Raw genomic sequence first — 11,704 nt, forward strand, 5'->3', positions numbered from 1 at the left:
TTGTTAATCATTTTTTTTTATAGTCCGGCCCTCCAACGGTCTGAGGGACAGTGAACTGGCCCCCTGTGTAAAAAGTTTGGGGACCCCTGCCCTAGAGATAACACCTAGGACTCAATTGTCTTTCAGCCCCAGGCCCAGAAAAGCAGCAAGGCCAGGCTGGGCAACACCATGGCTGACATGAGAACCAGCTTTGATAACTAATGACCCACTGCCCTGGTGCCAACCAATCAGTAGAAACCATGACCCTGAAAGGACACACTTGGAAAGCTGATAAATACTCTATTGAGATCCTCCCCTGAGATCTCCAGATAAAAACACTCTGGACAAGGACTCACCAGCTCTTTCTTTCTCTTGAGCATGGCCCTGCATTTTCCCCACCTCCTTTCTCCAGGCATGTTCTCTCTGCCTTTCCTTTTCTTAAACTCCAAGTACCCTTATTTTGCCTCTGTAACTCATTTCCTGAGCCCACACAACCCAGCTAGCTTACCTTTTCTACCTCTGTGACTTTCTAAATAAACATTCTCTTATGATTTAAGTTCCTTAGTTCTGAATTCTTTCTCTACCAAAATCAAGTACCGAGGTTGTTGAACCGAAGTCTCGTCACACTCTGGTGCTGTTTCACCAATAACAACCTTGCAGACGTAACTTGATAAACCTACTCTCCATGTTGAAACTGAAAATCTCCAAATGTCATCAGTAGTTAGTTACTTTGGAAGAAACCAGTGTTGGATAGCAACCTGAGTACTTGAGAGCCTATTGTAAAGCTAAGAAGCATAGATAAACAGTAATATTTCCCCAGAGGTGGCATAACCACATTGTAGTTAAAAAAATAAAGTCTACAATATTCAGCTGTTTTTATGTTCTATGATGCCAACGTCCATCTGTTAAACAAAAAAAAAAACTTAACTTCCACATCTGAAAGTCTTCTGAAAAGAAAAGACTTATTAAGCCATTGTTAGCAAAACAAACAAACAAAAAACCCCAAATCAAACAAACAAAAAAGTTGTCTTGTGGCATAGAGTCTAAATCACCAGCAGGATGGCTAAGTAAGAAAGACAGCCTGACCAGGTGGTGGCGCAATGGATAGAGTGTCGGACTGGGATGCAGAGGACCCAGGTTCGAGATCCCAAAGTCGCCAGCTTGAGCGCAGGCTCATCTGGTTTGAGCAAAGCTCACCAGCTTGGACCCAAGGTTGCTGGCTCGAGCAAGGGGTCACTCGGTCTGCTGTAGCCCCACAGTCAAGGCACATATGAGAAAGCAAGCAATGAACAACTAAGGTGTCGCAATGAAAAACTGATAATTGATGCTTCTCATCTCTCTCTGTTCCTGTCTGTCTGTCCCTATCTATCCCTCTCTCTGACACTCTCTCTGTCTTTGTAAAAAATAAAAATTAAAAAAAAAATTAAAAACAAAAGAAAGACAACATGTCCATCACCCCAGAGTTTTGCAAGTGTTTTTACACATCAGGTAGTGGGAAGAAAGATGTAAGCTGTTCGGAAAGGATAGGCAAAGGGGGTGAGCCAGTTCTGGATAGGGGCAGCAGAGACCACAAGGAAGAAGTGTCTGCTCCTGTGGACTAGCTGTGGGTGGCAGAATAGGAAGTTCGTGAGTAAATAAGAATCAGAAGTTCCTGGTGCTATGGTGCCTGGCAGTTCTCTCTTTTAAATAATTGTGAAAATAGCCACCTGGAAATTAATCCTAAGTCCCAACAGATATACAAGAATGTGAGCAGCCTTTTGTCAGAGCTGGTCCACAGCTAACACAGGCTAACTTTTTTGTCTCTTTCTCTCACTCTTTGGCTGCTCTAATTTTTTTTTTTTTTGTATTTTTCTGAAGTGAGAAGTGGGGGGAGACATACAGACAAATCCCCACATGTGCCTGACCAGGATCCATCCAACATGCCCACCAGGGGGCGATACTCAGTCCATCTAGACTTTGTTCCACTGCAACCAGAGCCATTCTAGCACCTGAGGTGGAGTCCATTGAGCCATGCTCAGTGCCCGGGCCAACTTTGCTCCAATGAAGCCTTGGCTGCTGGAGGGGAAGAGACAGACAGATAGAAAGGAGAGGGGGGAAGGGTGGAGAAGCAGATGAGTGCTTCTCCTGTGTGCCCTGGCCGGGAATCAAACCCGGGACTTCCACACACTGGCCCAATGTTCTACCACTGAGCCCACTGGCCAGGGTCTGCTGTAATTTTTATTGAGACTTGCTTGGGAATTTTTTTTTTCTTGAAACATCAAACTGTAGTAGACAGACACACATAACAGAGCAAGGATTATGGGCTAGGTTCATAAGGACAACAAAGCAAGAAGGGTAGGGCAGGCCTCAGTTGTGTTTTAGCTCCGGGACCAGAAAAGTAGCAAAGCCAGACAAGTGACCACACAGCTGACGTCAGGACCATCTTCCCCTGGGACCTCTCCTACGTTCCCAACCCTTAAAATCTCTTAGGACAGAGGACCTAGAAACCTTTCTCCTGGGATCAATCCCAAGCCTTTTCCTTCTCACCCAAGCTCATTACCTTTATTCTTCTCTTTCTTAAGTTCCAATGCCTCCCCCCTTTTTGCCTCTGTAACCTGTTTCCTTAAGCCCATTGCTTCTACCTCTGTGACTTTCTAAACAAATTTTCTTCTATAGTTTGAGTCTTGGCTTTGAATTTATTCCCAGCTGGAACTCAAGTACTGTGGTTGCTGAACCAACATCCGTTTTGACCCCACTGTTCTAACACCTAGTGCTGTTTTTGTTCCAACTGCCACCAACAACACCAGTGTCCTTATAATCTCCCTCCAATCCTCACAAAAACTCTCAAGCATCAAGCATGGAGAGTGTTTAAAACAAACCAGAAACTGAGATACCAAAGTTAGAAAGCAGAAGTCATCGACGAAAGATCCATGGTGACAGAGTAGGCTGACGAATATTCAACTTACTTCCTCCCATGACCAAACCAAACTGGATTTATAACTAAGTTTAATAACAATTATCCTGAGAAACCAACTGAAGACTAAATAGAGTCTATAACCAAGGAGTCACAAAAGCCACATCGAGACTGGTAGGAGAGTAGAAACACAAGAAGGACTTCCCCCATTCCCAGGAATAAGCTGCAGCTGAAAGACTCAAGGGACATCTCAGCTATGGTGAGGTTTTCCCTGAGAGGTGTGGGTCCTAAGCCCCAGGCCAGATGTCACAGCCTAGAGCACCAGAGCCTAGAAGAGATGTACACACAGCATTTGGCAATGAAAATAGGTGAGGTTCCTGCCTGCCAGAAAGAAATGGGAATTCTCAGAGATAGAGAAACCTTTTTAAAGGGCCAGTGCAGAAAACCTAGTTCACATCCACTTAACCTGGACTCTGGTGGAGGGAAGGCTGAGAGGACTAAAGTAAAATGAGGAGAGTGTGAAATTGGAAGCCTCAGGGAGAGGCACAGTGGCAAAGAGCTACTGGAACCCCAGTGCTGAATCATTCTTTACTACCTCAGTCACATTTCTTGGGTGGAGCAGTCCTCTCCATGAATCAGCCTGGGAGAAAGCAATCACCCCAATCTCAGGAACTCTCTTGCCACACCTATGGATATTGGGCCCTGCTGAAAAGTAAATAGCCTTGGCCAAGAAGCAGGGGCCTGAAAAGACTTGGGGTGACAGTGACTCAGTTTTCAGGCACAGAGTCTGGAGCTTTCCCCCGTATTTTCCCGAGACTATGGTGCTTCTGCCTCATGGGAGATTCAGTAGAAAGTGTTCAGACAGTGGGCTGACAAAATCTATGGGTTTCAGAGCCATGCCTACCAGAATCCTAATGGTCACACCCTACTGAGGTCTGTGAAAAAAACTCAAGACAGACCGACACCTGGGACACTGGGTGGGAACCACACCCACCCCCTTTCTTGATGCCTGATTAGCTCTAAACAACTAGCAGACAGAGGTAGCAGGAGATGGGTCTCAGGAAAACTTGGGTCTTTTGCTTACTTGTTGCCAGGCCCCAGTGCTGATAAAAGCCAGCCCAAGTGTGCAGCTTGGTTCCTCCATGAGCACCTGGACCCAGCAGAGAAAGCCTCAAACTCTGGATCACTTATAGCTCCAAATAGGTGGCTGAGGGCCAGTCACAGGCAGTGTCTTTCACTGGTCTGAACCAGGTTTCCTCCTAAGAGACCCAGAATTAATACATCCAGTGGCAAGCTACAGACAACATTAGAGGAGGATCCAAATATCCTTAGTACCAGCATATCCAAAGGGAGAGCTCATCAGGCACCAAATCCAAACTGAGGTGAATTCTGATTTCTGTGGTCAGCACCTGCACAGCAGCTTGCATATATTGAATGAGGTAGAGCCTCATGGTCCTGGATACCCTGCTCTGCTGGGCTGAGTTCTAAAGGAGAAAGGGAAAGAGGCTTAGAGCTTGTGCATTCAAAATGTGAGTATTTTGCAGTTTTTAGTTGGGACCAGTCGAGTGGCTTAGCCACCTCCTGGAAGAAGGGTCACAATCAGCCTCAGTGGAAGACTCTTTCAATTTTCCTCCCTGAAACCAGGGGCTCCTCAGCTGAAAGAATGTCTGCAGAGGGGACTGTCAGTTCCATCCAATCTGAATTTGCTGCCCACATCTGCAGAGAGAAATAAAATTGGACTATCCAGCAGTGGCTGAGGGATTAGGCTCTGGAGTGGGGGCCACTTTCCCCATATTGAACTCCTGACCAAGAGACCTTCCAAGTAAGGGGGTCCCACTAAAACTGTCCTCCTGAACTCAGTTGACTAAAACCACCAAGCTTGCACCCTGTGGAGGGGTTTGTGCGGTGAGGCCAGTCTACACCCACTCTACAGCCTTTCAACAGAAGACTCTGAGGGAAGACCAGGCAGCTGCAAGAGCAAGTAGAGCTGTCAAGCCAGATGAGCCCGCGCTCAAGCTGGCGATGTCGGGGTCTCAAACCTGGGTCCTCATCATCCCAGTCCGATGCTCTATCCACTGCACCACCGCCTGGTCAGGCTTGAATTAGCAATTTAGAGGATAAGATAAACATGAGCACAGAAGCAAAGCAGCAAAAAGAAAAGAGGATCAAGTGAGCTTAGGAAACTCACAGAGACATCGATGACAACAGGAAGTGAAAAACATCTGAATCATAGGGGTTCCTAAAGGAGAAGAGAATGAAAAAGGGATAGAGGACTTATTTGAAGAAATCATAGCTGAAAATCCCCCTAACCTGATGAAGTGAAAAGTCACAGGAGTTCAAGAAGCACAGAGAGTCTCATTAAAGATGAACCCAAGGAGGCCCACACTAAGACAGATCATAATTAAAATATCAAAGATAAGAGACAAAGAAAGAAAATTAAAAACTGCAAGAGCAAAATAATTCATTACCTATAAAGGAATCTCCATAGAGCTGACACTAGACTTCTCAACAGAAACACTTCACGCAAAAGGGATTGGCAAGAAATATTCAAAGTGATGCAAAACAAGAACCTACAACCAAGACTACTATATCCAGCAAAGCTATTTTTAAAATCTGAGGGGAAATAAGGAGCATCTCAGTTTAAAAAATAAAAAGGCTAAAGAAGTTTATTATCACCAAACCAGAATTGCAAGAAATGTTATCGGGACTGCTATGAGAAGAAAGAAAAAGGAAATTAAGAGAAAGAAGATTATAGTTTTAAAGAATAAAATGGCAATAAATAAGTACATATCAATAATAACATTAAATATAAATAAATTAAATGCTACAATCTAAGTACATAGTGTAGCTGAATGGATGAGAAAACATGACCTATACATGCTGTCAATAAGAAACCCATCTCAGAACAAAGATATATATATATATATATAGACTAAAAGTGAATGGATGTAAGAAAATATTCATGCATATGAAAATTAAAAGAAGCTGGGGTAGCAATATTTATATCTGACAAAATAGTCTTCAAAAGAAAGAATATAGGAAGGGACAAAGAAGGTCACTACATAAGGATAAAGGAAGCAATCCAACAAGAGGATATAACCATTGTAAATATTTATGCATCCAATATGGGAACGCCTAAATATATGAAGCAATTTTGATGGATATAAAGTGTAAGATCAATAGCAATACAATAATAGTAGGAGATTTTAACACCCCACTAATGTCAAGCGATAGATTCTCCAGACAGAAAATCAGCAAAGAGACAGCAGCCTTAAATGACACACTAGACCAGTGGTAGTCAACCTGGTCCCTACCGCCCACTAGTGGGCGTTCCAGCTTTCATGGTGGGCGGTAGCAGGGAAACCAAAGTATAAATAAAAAGGTAGATTTAACTATAGTAAGTTGTTTTATAAAGATTTATTCTGCCAAACTTAGCGAAAATCCGACATAAAGTATTTGGTAAGTAATTATTATTATATGCTTTAACTTGCTGTAACTCTGCCTTATAAATTTTATAAAGTAGTTATATCCTACTTTATAAGTCACCATTACTGTGGAACCGGTGGGTGGTTAGAAAATTTTACTACTAACAGACATACAAAAGTGGGTGGTAGGTATAAAAAGGTTGACTACCCCTGTACTAGACCAACTAGATTTAATTACTATCTTCAGAACATTTCACCCCATATCAGAAGAATATACATTCTTTTGAAGTACCCATGGTATATTTTCTAGGATAGACCACATATTAGGACACAAAACAAGTCTTAGTAAATTTAAGAATATTGAAATCATATCAAGCATCTTCTCTGAGCACAATGTCCCGACACTAGAAATCAATAGAAAAATTGAAAAACATTCAAACACATGGAGGCTAAGTAGCATGTTATTAAATAACAAATGGGCTAATAATGAGATCAAGTAAGAAATAAAATATTTCCTTGAAACAAATGAAAATGAACATAAAACAAATAAAATTTATGGGAAACAGTGAGAGCAGTCTTGAGAGGGAAGTCCATAGTATTATAATCATACCTCAAGAAGAAAGATAAATCTTAAATAAACAATCCAACCCTCCTCCTAAATGAACAAAACAAAACAAAGAGACAAATAAAAAGAAACAAACAAAGCCAAGAAGGAGTCAAAGGAAAGAAATATGAAAGATTAGAGTGGAAATAAATGACATAGGGGAAAAAACATACAAAAGATCAATAAAACCAAGAGCTGGTTCTTGGAAAAGGCAAACAAGATTGATGAACTTTTAACCCAACTGATCAAAATAAATAAATAAATAAATAAATAAATAAATAAATAAATAAATGGCCGAGGGGAAAACCCAAATAAATAAAATTAGAAATAAAAGAGGAAAAGAAACATCAGGTACCACAGAAATAAAAAGGATTGTAAGAAAATACTATGAAGAACTATATGCCAAAAAAATTAGAAAACCTGGGTAAAATAGATAAAATTTTAAAAACATACAATTTTCCAAAATTGAATCTGGAAGAATTAGAAAACTTGAGCAGACTGATTATAATCAATGAGACTGAAACAGTTATTAAAAAACTTCCAGCAAACAAAAGCCCTGGACTAAATGTCTTCACAGGTGAATTTTACCAAACATTCAAAAAAGAACTAACATCAATCCTTCTCAAGCTATTCCAGAAAATTCAAGAGGGCAAACTTCCAAGCTCATTTTACAAGCCAAGCATTATCCGTATTCCAAAACCAGGTATAGACACTAAAAGAAAGAAGGCTATAGGCCAATATCCCTGATGAACATATATGCTAAAATTCTCAATAAAATATTAGCAAACCTGATCCAGCAATATATTTAAAAAATCACTCACCATTATCAAGCAGAATTTATTACGAGGAGGCAAGGCTGGTACAATATTTGCAAATCAATAAACATAATTCATCACATAAACAAAATGAAGGATAAAAATCACATGATTATATCAATAGATGCAGAAAAGCATCTGATAAAATCCAGTATATATTTATGATCATAACTCTCAGGAAAGTGGGAATAGAGGGAACATACTTCAGCATAATAAAGGCCATATATGACAAACCAACAGCCAACATCATAATCAAAAGGCAAAAACTAAAATCTATCCTCTTATAATCACGAAAAAGTCAGGGGTGTCCTCTTTAACCACTTTTATTCAACATAGTTCTGGAAGTGCTAGACACAGCAATCAAAGAAGAAGAAATAAAAGCCATCTATTATAAATTAGAAAGAAAAAGTAAAACTATCATTATTTGCTGACAACATGATACTGTACATTGAAAACTCTAAAGTGTCAGCCAAAAAACTACTAGACCTGATAAATGAATTTGGCAAGTGGCAGGATATAAAATTAATAGTCAGAAAGAAGTGGCACTTTTATACACCAATAATGAACTATCAGAAACAGAAACTAAGGAAATAATCCCATTTACTATTGCAACAACAAAATAAATAAACAACTTAGTAATAAGCTTAATCAAGGAGGTAAGACTTGTACTCAGAAAACGATAAGACATTAAACAAAGAAATCAAGGAAGGTACAAACAAGTGGAAACATATACTGTGTTCATGCATAGGAAGAATTAACATCATTAAAATGTCCACTCTACCCAAGGCAATCTATAGCATCAAAGCAATCCCTATTAAAACACCAATGGCATAATTCACAGACCTAGAACAAATATTCCAAAAATTTATATGGAACCAAAATAAAACCTGAATAGCTTCAGCAGTCTTGAAAATGAAAAACAAAGTGGGAGGAATCACAATTCCTGATATCAAGCTATACAAGAAGGGCATTGTAATACAAACAGCCTGGTACTGGCATAAAAACAGGCATAAAGATCAATGTTACAGAACAGAGAACCCAGAAATAAACCCACGACTCTATGGTCAATTAATAATTGACAAAGGAGGCAAGACTATACAATAGAATAAAGACAATTTCCTTAATAAATAGTATTGGGAAAATTGGACAGGTACAGGCACGAAAATGAAACCACACCACCAACTTACACCATTTAGAAAAATAAACTTAAAAGGGATAAAAGACCTAAATGTAAGTCAAAAAACGATAAAAATCCGAGAAGAAAACAAACAGTATACTCTCAGGCATTTCTCATAGCAATATTTTTTCCGATGTATCTCAACAGGCAAGTGAAATAAAGGACAAAAAAAAAAGGAAATAGCCTGACTTGTGGAGGCACAGTGGATAAAGCATTGACCTGGAACCCTGAGGTCACCAGTTCGAATCCCTGGGCTTGCCTGGTCAAGGCACATATGGAAGTTGATGCTTCTTGCTCCTCCCCTCCTTCTCCCTCTCTCTTTCTCATTTCTCTCTCTAAAAATGAATAAATAAAATATAAAAAAGATTTTAAAAAATACTTATAAAAATGGGACTATATCAAACTAAAAAGCTTTTGCAAAGTAAAAGACACCATTAACAAAATAAAGACCTATGTCTTTCATTCCAGTGCTATTATACATTACACTAATAATATTCATTTGTTAAACCAACCATTCCTGAAGTACATAAATCTCAGTTGGTAAAAGAATACATAAACAAAAATATAACAAATATATAAATTCAGTGCCTTAAATATAAACTGACCAATCCTCCTTTAGGGAGGACAGTCCTTCTTTTGTAAGTTCCGTCCTCCCTCAAAAGTGTTCTCTGACATGTCCTCCTTTTTGATATTGGAAGTCTAATCTGTAAATGTCCATATTCAATTGATGCAGAGTCAATCCATTGCCTGTGATGTGACATATTTGTATCTAAATAAGTACTTTTTCCTTATAATTATTATCACAAATTAATAGGCATGTTAGCATAATTACAATATAAAATATTACAAATGTTTTTATTATGCATTTTTTTTAATTTTTATTAATTTTAATGGGGTGACATCAATAAATCAGGGTACATATGTTCAAAGAAAAAATGTCCAGGTTATCTTGTCATTCAGTTATGCTGTATGCATTTATTATATTATACTGTATTACTGTTGCAATGAATAAAATGTTTCTTTTATTTACGATATTGTTTTCTTCAATTTATTTTGTCCTCCTTTTCATTGTAAAAAGTTGGTCACCTTATTAAATAGCCACTAGGAAATATGTGAATTATGAAACTTCTATGGCTTTTTAAAAAATAAATGATGTGGGTAGAGAATCAGCCTGGCGTGTAGAAATCCTGGGTTTGATTCCCAGTCAGGGCACACAGAAGAAGCGCCCATTTGCTTCTCCACCCTTTCTCCTCTCCTTTCTCTCTGTCTCTCTCTTCCCCTCCCATAGCCAAGGCTCCACTGGAGCCAAGTTGGCCCGGGTACTGAGGATGGCTCTGTGGCCTACACTTCAAGCACTAGAATGGCTCCTATTGCAGCAGAGCAACACCCCAGATGGGCAGAGCATCACCCCCTAGTGAGCATGCTGGGTGGATTTTGGTCAGATGCATGTGGGGGTCTGTCTGTCTGCCCTCCCCTCACTTCTCACTTCTGAAAAATACAAATTAATAAATAAATGATGCAGTGTGTATGTGTTATACTGAGTGGGGCACTTGAAACCATGTCAACACAAGAAATTAAAAATGAAAATAAATAAAAGGAGGAAAGAATACCAATAGCAGCTCAGGCATATTGCAAACTAATTTTTTTTATGGAAATATATCAGAATTTAACCACTAAAGTCCATGTTGGCCTGTTGGGAAGCTCAATTATTACCCTATTGTTACTCAAATTTCCCACTGAAATGTTACTATAGACTATATCACATGCCTTTGAAAATCCTTAATGATTGCAAATATTCATGTTTTTGTATGGATTACATTCTTGGGAACAACCAAACCATCAAAACAAACAAACAAACAGGTGCATAAAATTGACATGCAAGCTGGAAAAAGAAAAGGAAAGAAAAGAAAGCAGAGGTTACCATCAAAATAGATGCTTCTATGGCTTTCCAGAAATCTTCAGGAAAGTTTGGGGCTTACACAGAGTATCGAATGGGAATTGGAGCAATTTTACAGAGATAGCAAGAGGGAGATTTGAAAAATGGTCCCTTTAACAGCTTGTGAATTTGTAAAAGGCCTGGAGCAGAGGTTATATAAGTATTTTGCTAAGACTTTTAAAATCAAACCAGGGAGATTGAAAGTATAACATACAATAAAATTGAAACAAACAAACAAACAAAAAACACTGTTGGAAACTTAAAAATATATAGTTTGCATAGAAAAATCTCTAAAAGGAATAGTATTCAGCACAACACTATTATCAAAGAGTTTCCTGAATACACAGGTATATCAGAAAAAAAGGGAGTGGATAATGGATTCAGACCAATAAAGCACTTATTTTTGATGTTGAGGCCTTACATTGTATTTAGAAAGATTTTTATTATAACAATATATTTAATGTAATATATTTGAGGGTCCCTTATGTAAAACCAGTAGCTGCTGTCACCATTATAGCTGCCTGGCCCATGCAGGTTCACATTAGATTCAGACAGACAGTAATGAAACAACGGAGCCAAGAACTGGAGGGCCATTAGCTTTAATCCTAGTTTGCACCCAATAGGCAAGTAAAACACACACTGGGCTCCAAAACCCATTCATTCAGTGCTCACAAAGCTACTGACTTATCCGAGTTTCCTAGAATCAAAGGTTTCTAGCTCACCAGACTTATTCACCTCTGTTCCCCATCTCCTTCACTTAACACAAAGTGCACAAACTGGCTTCTCCCTCAGAACTCTGCCATCTTGGCTGCTTCTCCTCTCCTCTATGTGGCCTTTCTCTGCTCTCTTCTCTAATGCTAATCTCAGGAACTGAG

The sequence above is a fragment of the Saccopteryx leptura genome, chromosome X (genome assembly GCF_036850995.1).
Source record: "Saccopteryx leptura isolate mSacLep1 chromosome X, mSacLep1_pri_phased_curated, whole genome shotgun sequence".
Classification (NCBI taxonomy): domain Eukaryota; kingdom Metazoa; phylum Chordata; class Mammalia; order Chiroptera; family Emballonuridae; genus Saccopteryx; species Saccopteryx leptura.